At 54.9% G+C, this 13464-nt stretch overlaps 2 protein-coding genes across 16 annotated transcripts in view; one reads left to right on the forward strand and one right to left on the reverse strand.

The window, feature by feature from the left end:
* ANGPTL2 (angiopoietin like 2) overlaps nt 1-13330 on the reverse strand; it is a 35007-nt gene extending 21677 nt beyond the window's left edge. The window contains exons 1-2 of one of the 7 annotated variants that reach the window (XM_042965093.1): nt 12788-13330; nt 1692-1786 (exon numbers count right to left, since the gene is read on the reverse strand). The gene's annotated coding sequence lies outside the window, so the exon portion shown is untranslated. The other 6 variants (XM_042965092.1, XM_042965089.1, XM_042965091.1 and 3 more) reach the window with 6 other exon arrangements.
* RALGPS1 (Ral GEF with PH domain and SH3 binding motif 1) overlaps nt 1-13464 on the forward strand; it is a 268245-nt gene that overhangs the window by 159763 nt on the left and 95018 nt on the right. The gene's annotated exons all lie outside the window — the stretch shown is intronic.

Raw genomic sequence — 13464 nt, forward strand, 5'->3', positions numbered from 1 at the left:
CGTTCTACGTGTTCCTAACCCCTGGGCTTTCCCTGGGTAGCACGCGTCACAGTCGTGGTGAATAGGAGTTCTGTGTGATCTCCTCTGCCGGACTCCACACTCCATGAGGGCAGGTGCTGGATCTGATTCCATCCTGTGTCCCCAGGATGCTGCACTAAGCAGGCTTTCAGCAAATATTTGTTAAATGAACGAATCACTGGACGCGGTATGGAATGTGTTCAGTTGGTAGTGGACAGTGTCAATGGAAGGATGTGTCCAGCCGCATGGCTTGGGTCTGTGTGTTAGCCAAGCTACCGAGTCCAAACAGGAACAAACAACTGAGCTCTTCTAAATCCAAATATTTGTGATAGCCAGTAACGGCAAGGTCCCGGCCACTGCGACGTGATTAAAGCAGGCGGAAGCGGAGAACGGACGTGTGTGTCCAGATTTGTTTCAGTTCTGCTCTCTTGGACCATTCGTCCCTTCACTAGATAGCCATCAGACATCTCTGGGGTGCCAGGCAGCATGCTAGCTGCTGGACGGACGGCCACAAACAGGCCAGAGGCAGCCCTGCCCTCACAGGGCTTATGCCCCGTGGCACAGTCCCTGGAGAGCCGCGGAGCAGCATAGCATCCGCTGTGAAAGGGTAGAGCAGGGAACTGACCTAATCGGAGGATTCAAGAAAGCTTCCCTGAGAAAGTGACCTTTACGCTGACCCTCGGGGGATGAGCAGGATTTGGCCAGGCCGAGAGGGAGGGGACGGACGTGCAAAGATCCCTCCCCTCGCCTGCTCAAGGACAGCGCTCCAGCAGCAATCCCCCACCTCTCCTGCATGATCGCATTTTTCCTATAATCATGCTCTTGTTTCTCTCAACTTAAAGAAAACCCGTCCTCTCTTGACCTCACATCCCCTCTCCGGCTCCAGTTCCATTTCTCTGCTCCCCTTGTAAAAAGCAAAACCCTCTAAGGAGTTGTCTGTACCCAGTTTCCAGAAAGTCCCTGTCTTCTCTTTCTCTCTTGAGCCCACTCCCATCGGGCCCGGCCCCTCCCCTCCACTCTACGTGCTCTGGACAGGATCACCAGCGTCCTCAATTGCCAAGCCCGGTGACCAGGTGTTGGTACTCATTATGACTTGCCTCTCCGCACTGGGTGACATGGTCGGTCGCTCCCTTTTTAGACTCCTTTCCCAATGGTCACCCTTTCCTCCTCTTTCACTGGCTGCCCCTTCTGTCTCTTTTGCTTCTTCATCCTCTTGTTCCTGTCCTGGGGGACTCAGAGCTCAGGCCTCAGACCTCTTGTTTACCTCGGTGATCTCATCCAGTCTCGTGGCTTCCAGGCACTGCTAACTCCCACATTTATTTCTTCAGCCCAGACCTCCCCCTTTGACTCCAGACGCATCCATCCAACTGCTCCTTTGACATTTCCACTTGACTGTCTACTAGGCCTCTCAAACTTAACTTGTCCTGAAGTGAACTGGCATCCCCATACCTCCATCTGGCGTGTTCACCTGCCATGTTCTCCGGTGTTGGTAAATGGCAACTCCATTCTCCTGGTTGCTCATCCCAGCAACCTTGAAGTCATCCTTGACTCCTTTCCTTCTTTCATACTCCACCTACATCTAATCACCACCAGCTTGTAATAGCAATATCCAGGGCATATTCTCAGTATCCTGCTGCTGCCCCCCGCCTCCCCTATACCCGGGCACAACCCACCTTCACCTCTCACCTGGGCCAACCTGGTCTGCTGCTGGACCTGCCCCTGCCCTTGCTTCTTGCAGTTTATCTTCAACCCAGCAGCCAGAGTGATCCTTTAAAAAAAAAAAAAAGGAAAGGAAGGAAGAAAGAAAAGTCTGATCTTGGGGCACCTAGCTGGCTCAGTTGGGTAAGTGTCCAGCTCTTGATTTCAGTTCAGGTCACGATCTCACGGTTCATGGGATTGAGCGCTGTGTCGGATTCCGTGCTGACAGCACAGAGCCTGCTTGGGATTCTCTCTCTCCTTCTCTCTCTGCCCCTACCCCGCTCACGCTTGTGCTCTCTCTCTGTCTCAAAATAAATAAATAAACTTAAAAAAAAAGTCCGATCTTCTACTCAGAATCCTCTGGGAGACCCTCATCTTGGAAAAAAGCTTAGTCTCTCAGGCTCTCCCAACCTGGCCCCCCTCCCTCCCTGACCTCATCTCTGACTCCCCTCATCCTTGGTCATGCCACTGTAGCTACCTCAGCCTCCTGGGCGGTCCTTATGCTCTCCAAGCACACTTGTGACTCAGGATCTTTGTACACTGTTCCCTGTGTGGAACACTCTTACCCCTCTTTCCTCATTGCTCATTCCCTCACCTCTTTCAGGTCTTTGCTGAGATGTCACCTTCCCAGGGAGGCCTTGCCTGCTTATTTAGCATTGTGACTTCACCACCTTCCCCTCCAGAGTCCTCATCACCAGTAGACATAGAACATTTCCCTACCGCACCCCGTGAACGGAGCCGTCACGAGGGCAGGGTGTTGTGTGCTTCACTCGTAGTGCCAAACACCTGACCTGGAATATGTAGGCACTCAATAAATATTTGTGGACTGAATGAAAAGGCACACCTGCCAGCAGTTGCCACATAGGAGGGCGATGGGGAGGCGGAGCCAGGGGAGCCCATGCAGGTGGCTGCCAGAGGGGACACCACCCGCACAGGAGGAGGCCGTTCATATTTATCGATAACACCCATAGGATCTGTTTACTGAGTACTCGCTGTGTACCCGCTCCTGCTCAAAGCATTTACAAGCATTTTCTACTTTAATGAATTCTTGCAAGGTAGATACTGTTAAGATTCTGTTGTTATTTCCATTTTACAGATGAGGAAACTGAGACTCAGAGAGGCTAAGTGACTTCCCTAGGAGCACACAGCTGGAAGGGGGCAGAACCGGGGATAATTGGAGGGGTCAGGAAAGCTTCCCTGATGTGATCTCATGTATTCAAGCCTTCAAACTCTCCCTGAGTGCACAGAAACGTACTTAATCCAGTCTTTAGTAGTAAAAGACAAAACAAACAAACAAAGTGTTAGCATCACCACTTTCTGACTTCACATTAGTTTATGCTAAAACCAGCATGACACAGAACCTGAAGGTTTTGTCTTCCCCTGGCCCTTCTGGGGCTTCTCTGGTGAGCAGCCCAAGTTCAGGGTCCACCTTGTGCCAGCTGGTGCGCAGTTACAAAACAGACCCTGAGCTCCCCAGAGCCACTTGGAACTATTTTCTGCTTGAATGAGAAAGTCTAAGCATGGTTCCGGGGCCAGTTCGGGCCTTTGGACCAGGCAGAGAAAGGTGTTCGGCAGCCTCTGCTGGGGGTTGGGCTACATAAGGTAGGGCTGCAGTGACGTTAGTGGAAACCAGGGTAAGTTTGTGAGTGTTTGCCTGGTTTCCAAAGCGCTCCGGCTGCTCCTGCACCAGCCCACGGCCACTCCCGGCCCGGAACAATGGCGAGGAGCCGCACCACAGGCTGGGGCTGGCAGGCCGGGACTGCCTTCCCACGGCCGCTCACCTGAGGCAGCTGCTAGTGCCGGTGCTGATGCTGGTGAGGGCCTCTGCCTTGGCCGGGAAACCTCCAGGGACACGGGGAGGCAACCTGGCTCCAGGAAAGGGTTGGCTTCCCAACCTTCCCAGGCCTCAGGACCTGGCAGGGTGTCACTGTTTATCACTGAGGCCTGTCCCCTCCCACATGTGGGCTCTCAGAGCTTCTCCGGCAAAACCTGTGCCCTTGGGCTTGAGATCCTAAAGGCTGAGCCTCTTCTACGAAATGGGGGTGATCCAGCCCACCTTGCACACTACATAAGGGACGTAGAAACGCTACCTCAACTAGAGATGGGAATAACACGATAGTGGGGCAGACAGCAGGGCCGGACTCAGTGAGGAGCGCCGACCATCCCCCGCCCAGGAGATAGCACCGTTGATTACTCCGCTTCTCAGAGGAGGAACTTGTACCTGTCACAGGAGCTGGGCCCTGAGCAGGAGGCGTGTCTGGCCTCCCCTCTCAGCCCCGAAGCCGCCCTCCGGCCAGACTGGGTCCTGGCTGTCTTGCTATCTGTCCCAGGATCTCACGAGGTGCTGGGCAGGAGTGGAGAAGCAAGAGACAAGAGACGGGCAAAAGCACCACGCAGGACCGCGCTGCCTTTACACAGCATTTCTTGCGCTTGTTCGGTTGAAAAGAGCACCACATTTGATCATTAACACTCACACAGGTTTTCAGGTTCACAAGGCCCTTTCCATACACATTGTTCCCATTCAGTCATCCCAACATTCAGAGCTAGTGACTTGGGTCAGACCATTTTGAGGGTGAGGAAATTACAGCTCGAGAAGCTGTCTGGTATCTTTCTCAAGATGGCACTGCCAGGGGTGCCACCACGGATGAAGTTCACGATTCTGGGGGTTCCTGTCACTTTTCCATGGGGTCTGGGTTTGGCGTGAGTGGCCTGGCCCCAGTGGGTTAGAGAAGGAACAGGGTGCCGGGCTGTGTCCCTGACATACGCTGCCACGGACGATCTACTGAGGTGGTTGTCCCCCCCACTTCCCTTTAGTAAATGGGGACCCTGAATCCCAGACAGGCTAAGTGACTTTCCCAGGAGCATAGGGCAGATAAGAGCCGGAACTGACCCAGCTGAGAGCTCGGGTCAGCCTGACACCGAGGGCTGTACTCTTTGCACTGCCCTTGGCTTTGGAGTCATTTGTTTTCCCTTAAGATTCTAACGCCCCTCTCCAGTGTTTCTGTTGCTTTGGCAGTTCTTAATGGGCAGTAATGAGTGTGTTTACTTTTGCTTTCCTGATATTTATTCAACTAATTGCACCCCAAGAGAAATAAGCCTCCCCAGCATTCCAGCCATCTTCGGCCGGGAGAAGGACTCTGTTCCAATCAAAGTGGTGCTCCTCACTTTCTTCCTATGACCAACAAAGAAAAGCAACTCCCAACTATTTTCCTTGGCTTCGAAATGAAAATAAAAACGATTCTTAAAATTGCTTTTCCACATTGTATTGTGAGGAGTTTCCATTATGTACGGGTTTCCCTCCCCACAAGTGGAGCTGGTGTGACTGAGCCACGTGACGGCCCCTGCACACGGGGAGGCGGCCTCCCCAAGGCTTGGGTCCCACCCAGCCTCCAGTGGGCAGCCCCGAGCATCCCTGCTTAGCCTGGTGCGGTGGGGCCACACACTGTGTGTCCACATCCCACTCGGCACCGCGGCACTGCAGCCCAGGCATGGGGCCACTTTGTGGGAAGAATCATTTTTGAAAGATGGAGCTCTGTGTCCTTCCCTGCAGCAGAAGCTGGTGGCCCGGGGGTTAGGAATGAGAAAAGTTCAAACGCTAAGGATAATAACTACAGTCAGTTGTCACTATGACTCAAGCGTTTTATATACATGATCTTACTTAATCCTCCCAACAACCTCAGGAGGGAAGGCCTGTTATTTCAGGGCTGCCATGCCTGGTGGCCCAGGTTGTGCGCAATGCAACTCTAGGGAGCACAGCTTACATTCACGGTCTTTGTCGTTTTGGATATTTATATTACAGCCATTTTCTAATTCCCACAAAGATGCTTTTAAGACTAACGGCAGAGCTGACAGTTATCCCCATTTGCAGGTGAGGAAAACTATTGAGAGTCTAAGCCCATGAGTCATTTTGCCTATAGTCACAGAATTACTAAGTAGCAGAGCCAGTAACAGAACCCTAAAATATGCCATGCTGAATATGTGGAAAGAAAAGTGCTGGAGTGACAGGACACTGAAAAGAATTGCTCTCTGACCCCTGCAGGCAAGGGGAGAACAGGAGAGCTCTTGGGATCCCCAGGACTGCCAACCCCAGGGAAACCTCCAGATTCAAGCCAGCTCTCAGGGTGGTGCCTCATGACCAGTCCAGGCTGTAGTGCTATGTGAAGGGGTCACAGAACCTACCTCTCCCTCTGTCGCCAGCCCTGACCCCTCGTTCTGTGATCACGGAGGGCCAAATAGTCCAGGCCAGAGGCCCTGCAGGAGGCCTGAGAAGTGGGCCTCTGCCAAGGCAGGATAGGAGTCTGGAGTTGCCGCCTGGCCCCTAGTGTGCCCGGCTGGCCCCTGACGCCTGGCTTTGGGGAAGCTGGGAACCTGAGCTTTGCTCGAGTGAGTCTGATGGACCTGAGCATGAATTGTGATTGTTAACGCAACATCAGGACAGAGAGGAAAAAATCAAAACTTCAGAGTTGACAGTTTTTCCTACGAAAGCTCGTTGAGATGTGTGGTGTGCCGGTGGGGTGGTACCCAAACCAACTGGTAACCCAGGATGTGGGAGGGATCCAGATAAAGGAAAATTCCAGAAGAAAGGACCCCAGAGGGTCCTGCTGACCACCTGACCAAAGGCGTAGATAATAACACCCCTTGTTTGTTTGTGGTAAACTCACCAGGTGCCCAGTGTGCCCTTTCTCATTGGCGCTTACAGCCCTATGCATAAGGTTGGCCCCACTTGAGGCCTGTTATCTTACAGAATTATTGATAGCACCCCCTTTTACTTTCAAAAGTGTCCTAATTGGGTACCAAACTATATGGTCCCCTTACACCCAGAAGAAAAGAATCAACATCTGCATTTTGCAGTAGAGTAAATCCAGATCTAGAAAGGTCAGGTCACCTGTCTAAGGTCCCTTGAAATCAATACCACGACTGGGATTCAGCTGTCAGCTGCAATATCCACGCCCCCACTTCCATCAAGATTGTTTCCCCAGCCAGTATGAACAAAAGGTGCCTGTCTGCTTCATGGCCAGGATGCAGATTGCTTCTTAGTCACTGGACTGAATCAGTAGAAAATGGCTTTCAGGTCAGTACAAGGGGGAGTTTTGTTGGATGTTAGAAACCGCTTCCTGACTATTCAAGTGGCGAGGCCCCCAAACGGGCATCTAGGGATGAGCAGTGGTGTCCTCACCTTAGGAAACCTGAAGGGACTGTGCGTCACTTGTCCTAGGTGATTCACTGCCAGCCCTGGGGGCCAGGGAGGGAACAGCCACATCTCCAACTGCCGTCTCCTCCCAGCCCAGGATCCTGTGATTCATTTCCCACCAGAAGCCCATGTGGGCACCCAAGGAGTCTGGAGCCAGTTCCCAGACCCTGCCAGCTCAGCTCTCATAAGACCTTCAAATGAGCCATTTGTTCACCCATCCATCCTTCTGTCCTTGAGCCTTCCCCGCCAGCCAGTCATCATGTGCTGCTGCAGCCTGGGTCCAGCCCTGTCTTGGGTGGCGGGAACACAGGCATGAGCCAGAGAAGCAGAGAGTGTCAGATCGGAGAGATTTTCCCGGAAGAGAGCAGTGGGGGGCTCTCATGCTCCTGTCACTGGTGAGCTGCTGGCTCCAGGGAAGGGCTGAGTTCATGGAGAGGCGGGTTGTGGTCATGCCATGAGATCATAGGGCAGGAGGGGAAGTGGTTTAGGCTGCGGGGAGCTGGTTGCCTTTGCCGGGGGGACAAGGATGCTGCTGTTACTTTTTCATGGTGCATTATTTGGGAGCCTTTTTGAGATTCCCCCAAAGCCTGCGCACCAAGCCCTTTGTGCCAGGAGCCCCAGCCAACGGAGCAGAGGCGGGGAAGGTCTGCAGAAGCCATCTCAGAGCCCGGCTTCTGAGTTGGCTGCTGCATTTCCGGCGTGTGCTCTGGAGCCTTGGAACTGGGGGAACGTCAGACGAAAGGAAGAAGCCAGGGACTGGGGCAGACGGTGCTGCCCCCGGGGTGGCTTCCTGGGAACTTTGGGCCTTGCCTGGAGCTACTCTTCTAGGCCAGGCTGAGTGGTTGGCACCTAAGGCCGCCTTGGCCTGTTGGCATGGGCTCATCCCTTGAGACCTGGGATAAGCACATTTTGTGCCTGTCTCACAGATCCCAGTGACTCTGTAAGTTAGGGCCTACGTTTATTCTCATGTCACAGACAGAGAGACAAAGGTAAAGGACAAAGTCACTTGCCCGGGGCCACAGAGCTGCCAAGTGGTAAGGCTGGGCTCAGAACCAGGCTTGTCTACCCCAGAGCCCGGTTGCTTCCCCACACAATCCTAACTGGCCTCCCTGCCTTTGGTTCCCCTCTCCCCTGCACTCTCCATCACAGGCGGCCCCAGGCCTGTCTTTCTAAAGCTCACATCTGGTCATGTCAGTGTCCTGCTGAAAAACAGCCTCTGTGGTCATGCTCCCTGCCTCTGCACATACTGTTCTTTTTTGCCTCAGCACCTTCCCCTGTGTCTTGCCCGAAGCATTCCTGTCTCCCTCTCTCAGGTGACCTCACAAGTCTACCTCCCTGTGAAGCCACTGTCCACAGCAAGGGCCCCTCCTCGCCCAGCCTCCAGGGGCCGCTGTGGCTGCTTCCTGCATCCATCACAGCACCTAAGACACGGCTCATCTGGTTGTCCACTGAATACCCAATAGCCAGCATGGCATTTGGGTTCCTAAATAGGACTTCAAGGATTTCATTCATTTGTTGAGCATTTCCCTGTTCCAGTCACTGTAATGGGGCTGGAGATAGAGTGGGAGCGAGGTCGGTCCCTGTTCTAAAGCACCCACAGTAGTAGGTGGGACAGAGAGCAGGTGCAGTGGTGATCAGTACCCTGATGGAGTGGCTCAGGGGGCTGGAGGGGGGATCAATCCAGCTGGGGGGGTGAGGATTGGGGGCACACAAGGTGGGAGTAGAGGGGTCTCCAAAGGGGCCTTGGCTGCACGACACAGACGGGAATTGTGTGGCACCATGGGGCTGAGAGGCTTGTTGGTCTGAGGCTGGCTGGCTTGCTTCATTTGTTCGTTTATTCATTCATTCATTCATTCATTCATTCATTCCACACATCCCTTCTCTGCCTGGCCCTGAGTATTGGAGGTCCAGCAGTGACTAAGAGACACAACCTTTCCCTCGTGGAGGTTGGACTGGGGCCGCCTCAGGCAGGACTTGGCCCGTTCCTGGAGCTGAGCGGGTCTCGGGCACCTCTCGGCCATAACGATAGACTTCCTTTCTGGGCTTTACTTGGATGGTCTGGGCCCTGCCTTTCTGGAGGACTGGGCAGCAGGGAGAGGCTGAGGCTCTGGGGCTCCTGGGCCCAGGAGAGGCTGGTCGGTTTCACCCGAGAGTAGACCTAACACAATAGCTCGATTGTGAGCCGCCTGGCTTCCCCCACCCGACATGTGAACATTTCTGTGATCAGAATGTGTCTTGCCATTGATGTACACATGTAGCAGGACATTGTAACGTTTTAACTGTCACTGCCCCCCCCCCACCCCGGCTGTTATTAAATCAGTCATATGGTTTACAGTCAATATGAGAGAATATGGTTTTGTCATTGAAACTACCCTTGGCATGAGGTTCTGATGTGACCTGTCTATCACCACAAACTCCAAGTCACCAGTGGCTGAATAACCCTTCTATTTGGGGTGTTTTATATAAATTCACAGAAAAGAATGCTATTCATTGACTTGCTTCATTCTTGAGATTTCCCCAGTGTGCGTCTATCCAGGATGGCAGCGGGCTGGGGTAGAGGGAGTCTAGATCTAGGTTTGAATCCTTGCTTTTTGGCCCACTAGTGGGGGGACATTGGCAGAGGTGCTGTGGCCTCTGAGCCTCAGTTTCCTCCTCTGTAAAATGGGGACATGCCCCCCTCTTTGCAGGTCTGTCCCTGTTGTACATTTGTGTGATTGTTAGATTCACTTTGTGGCTCCTTCCACTGGGCTGCGGGCCCTGTGAACAGAGCCCCTCCTCATCTGCTGTCAGTTGAGACCATTTCCGACAAAATGGACTGTGATTCAGAGAGGCCGGAAGCTGGGTGGACCTGCCTAGGGCCGGCTGCTGCTGTTTGTTCTCATGTGGCTGCCGGCTGTTGTCTCCCTGATGTCTTGTCAAGATTGCTCAAGTGTGGCCCAGTGCAGACCATGAGGACCTGCGCTCTGATTCCACTGCCCGTGGGGTCTCCACGTAGGGACGTAGGCAACCCACGAATGGTCTCTCAGGCACACAGACGAATGTTTGCCTGAGGCTCCGCCCCACTGAGCTGGCGCCAGAGTCCCACGGAGCCGCGTAGCTGTGCTGAGGCTCATGTGTAAGAGGGGTGGTGATAATGCCTGTTCTGTCTCAGAGGCAGGCTCCTTTGACAAGCAAGTGATGCATCGAAATCGGGGAGGCACATGGTTTTCCGAGGGAGTGGTGTAAACATTCTGTAGGACGGCAACCAGAACAGACTTGGCTGCTGGGGGACTCGGTGACGGGGTCAGGAAAAGAGCAGTCGGGACACCTTGAACAGAGCAGTGGAATGAGTTGGGGAAAGACGTAGACTTTGGAGCTACACCCACACAATCAGCAACTGCGTGACCTTGGACAAGTTACTTAACATCTCTGAGCCTTAGCTTTCTCAGCTGAAAAATGGGATGCTAAACCCAGGGTTTATTGAGCGTTGTCTTGAGGATGAAATGATATAACGCATTGCCTTACTTAGCTCAGCAGGTGCTTAGTAAATCATTGCGGGATGGAGGGGTGGATGGAGAAATGGCTTTATTGCTCTGCCCTTGAGCTGACAGTGGTACCATGCAGTCCCCTCCTGGGCCTTATGCTTCACACATTTTGTCTGTTCCACCACGATTGCCTGTATTGAGTGATAATTAATCTAATTTCTGTTAGCCAGGCCTGTGAAGTCAGTCAGCGCCTCTGCCCGGCCTGGGCTACCCGGAGAGCGCAGTGGGCCGCCACCGTTCCAGGCCAGAGCAGGGAAACGTGCAGCTTCTGCAGCCCCAGAGGCCTGTGTTAGAGAAGCACACGTTTAATGTCGGCTTTTCAAAACGCTTCCAAGAGTTTGGGGAACCCGCCGAGACCTCTGGGGCCACAGGAGGGAAGACGCACCAGCGTCAGCTGGTGTAGGACCCACCAGCCTTGGCCCCCATTCGGTCAGACTTGGTGATGGAGATGGAGTTGGGGGGAGGGGTCCTTACCCCTCCCCCTGCAACCCCAGGACAGGCCTGGCACTGGTCTCCCTGCTCTGTAGACCCCCTCCAGCATGGAGGTAGCTCGTTTCCTCACCTACCATGGTTCTGGCAGGAGACCAGCAGGCAGATGAGTGGTGCCCTTGTGGGTGGGAGGATGCTCTTACTGTAAGGTTGGCGTCAGATGGCCCCAAGGTCCCCCCGCCCCCCTTCGTGTGGACGCAGTGACCCAAATGGACATGCTGCCGTTCAGTCCAGACGTAAAGCCCCCTCGGCCTCCCGGGGGGAGCCCCGCGTGGGTGGCAGTAGTGACCGCCACCCTGGCTCGGCCTCGTGGGGTTTTCCCACAGCCCTAGCAGGACGTCCAGGGTCAAGAGAGTCTGGGTCTCTGCTCTTCCATATCTGCCATTCTGATCGTCGTGGTTCACGACACTCAGTGACTAACACTTTCTGAGGGTTTGCCATGCAGCAGGCACTGCGCAAAGGCCTTCCCGGACATGATCCCACGTGCTCCTCCTAGAAAGCAGTGGAGTGTGGTTCCGAGTGCTGGATTCAAATCCTGGTGATGGCACTTAGTAACCACGGGGCCTTGGGCACATCATTTAACCTCAGTGCCTCAGTTTCCTCACCTATAAAATGGTAATGAACAGCGGTACCTGTGTCATAGGGTGGATGTCATAAGCATCTGGCTCAGGATAAGTGCAACGTAAGTGTAAGCAGTTACTAAGAGAAGGGTAGCATTATTATCCCATTTTGCAGAAGAGGAAACAGGCTTAGAGAGGCTAAGTGTTCTTAGCCAGAGTCCCGTGACTCCTAAGTAGAAGAGGTAGGATTTGAACCTGGGGCATGACTAGGGTGTTACTCTGCCTCAAATTGTAAAAATGCATGTGGGCATGTGCGGAGCATTTGGCCGGCTTCGGAAGTGGTATTCTCAGCTTTCCTCAGAGCCCTGGTGAAAGGAGATCCTTTTCTAAGTAACCGAACTGGCCCCTGGGAGCTCTCATAATCCCACAGCCGAGGCAATAGCTGACCCGTGACACACATATCACAGAAGGAGAAGGGAGGGATCAGTGAAGAATTTGTTTGGAAATGTTATCTAATGCTGAGTGCTTTCAAGGGACTCGGAATGTGGAGCCCGCGCTGTACCCCCTGCCAGGGTACCGGGGAAGCCTGATCCTCCCCTATTTCCCTGCCACATACAGCCTGCTGGAGACCTGGGCTACCGTCCGGTGCTAGGCGGGATCAGTCGTCCGTGGACACGCGGGGAAAGTCGGGGCAGCTCTCTGCCCCGAGCCCCAGCAACGGAAATCTCTAGCTAATGTGTCCCTTCTAGCTCTGGACCCCTTTGGTCCTGTCCTGCCCAGCTGAGGGGCGAGCAGAGGCTGCTGGGCTCCAGGGAACTTTCGGAACAAGGGTTCCCGGCTCTGGCCGGACAGCATTTACTTTTGCTTTTGCCTCAGCATAGTCTCTAACCAGGGTGCATAGGAACCCAAAACTTAGAAATGACTTCCCACGTCCTTGGGCTACCCCTGCTCCCCTACGCACACACCTACACACAGGCACACGCTCACGCACACATCCCGGCTGCCGGGCCGTGCCCGGGAGCCGCCTGCCTTCACCCCAAAGGCTCTTTGTCTGAGGCAGAGCAGGGCTTGCAGATGAACAGCCCGTGGTCTCACGCCCCCAGAGCCCACCCTCTGCCCAGGTGTCCACGAGTCCCACCCCGGGAGATGCCGTGTTTGACTCCAAGCGAAAACAGGAGTGACCCCCCTCCGGGGTCCAGCTGCACACACCCCCAGCTGAAGGGGTCAGGGTTCTTGAACCCCCAGACATGGGGTCAGCTGCTGCCTCTTGCCCCCTGTCCCTTGGTGCCACAGTGCTGGCCCCTTACCTCTTCACTCCTGCTTGGCTCCCCGGGGCAGCTCCTCACATGCTTTACCCCAGCCGTCAGAAGGGCAGCCTGTCCATGGCCTCCAGGAGGGGTCCCCGAGTCGCAGGCCGGACTGGCCGCCGAGCAGCCCTGCCTCACTGGCCTCTGCTTGCTCTGCTCTGCTCCGCGGCCGGGCTTGGGCCAGGGATGATGGGGCGGGGGCTGGCCGGGGGCGGGGGTCCTGCGGGGGGCCACTTACAACCTGCCTCCTTTCACGGCGGGGGCCAGCGGCTGCCTCAGTGCCATGCTCTGCAGATCCGGGGCTCGGGCAGGGCGGCTCAGGGCTCGGGGTCCATCCTCAGGCCGTCTGCAGCAGCCTCATTTGAACTCCCCACTCCTTTGTGGAGCCTTTACATGCTGCCGGAGGAAACTGTGAGCACAGCCTGACCCTGGTTGGCTGCAGGCACTTCTCTCCACCCACCAGTGCAAGAGGATCCCCCAGGCCCCAGAAAGGCTCCGGGCCTCCCCTCAGCCCCAGACAGAGGCGGGCCGCCCGGTGATGTCACACTAGCTCCGGCCCCAGCTGGCCTGGCCCCTCCCGCCCCAGCCCGCTTTGGCGGCCTCCTTCCCTCCTTCCCTGGCAGAGCAGCCTGGCCCGCCCGCCCGCCCCTAGTGCGCCCTGCCGAGGCAGAGAGCTT

This window comes from Panthera tigris, chromosome D4, assembly GCF_018350195.1.
Source record: "Panthera tigris isolate Pti1 chromosome D4, P.tigris_Pti1_mat1.1, whole genome shotgun sequence".
In the NCBI taxonomy this organism is placed as follows: Eukaryota; Metazoa; Chordata; class Mammalia; order Carnivora; family Felidae; genus Panthera; species Panthera tigris.